An 846-nucleotide genomic window follows, 5' to 3' on the forward strand; every position below is an offset into this window, starting at 1 on the left:
GCTTTATTCGATACAAAATGACATTCTGAATAGACTTATGTAAACTTTTGATATTTTCATTTAAAATAGATAGTATTTTAAATTATTTCAATCTAGAGTGCCACGGCTGTGTGAAAACCATTAGTTTTAGCCGTTAGGGTTTTTGTTTTTTTAAAAATGAAAAATAATTTTAAAAAACACATTTTTTGAATAAAAAGTTTCCATGAATTTCTCTATCAATAAATTTCATATACTTGGTTATCAAACCGTGTTCCCGTAGATTACTTAAATACCTACAAATTTTCTAAAAAAGTAAAAATTAACACATTTTTTTGAACACTACAAAATAATATTAACTAAATAAAACTAGAAAACGTCATTTTTACTGCATCACAAGCAAATAAAAATTAATACGTAGCCAAGAGTAATAATTCAGGATTTCTCTCAGTTAGACAAGTTTCATTAAAAAGTTCGTATCGAACGTGTATCATTCAAAATTTAATCTACGACACGACACGAGGGACGATCCAAAGAGATTTGATTTAATTTAAAATATGAGGGATATCCTCATAAATTAAAATTCAAAATTATCAGGTGCCCATATTCATGATACAAAGAATACAAGGTATGATATTGCGCAGGTTGGTCACTACGTCACAGGTGATAAACGGCACCATTGGTCGGCAAGCTCCGCGCGCCAATTTCAAATTGTCACACAGATTACATAATAAATGTGAAAATAATTTTTCAAATGTCAAGTTCGATGATTTGACATAACTTTTGGGGTTATGTCCTAATTCTTCCCTATTTTAGGTCTTTTTTTATTAGTGGCAATTGGACAATATGAATATTTTTTGTATGGCGTAT

This window comes from Sitophilus oryzae, unplaced genomic scaffold (genome assembly GCF_002938485.1).
Source record: "Sitophilus oryzae breed Bouriz unplaced genomic scaffold, Soryzae_2.0 scaffold_1701_pilon_pilon, whole genome shotgun sequence".
Lineage (NCBI taxonomy): Eukaryota > Metazoa > Arthropoda > Insecta > Coleoptera > Curculionidae > Sitophilus > Sitophilus oryzae.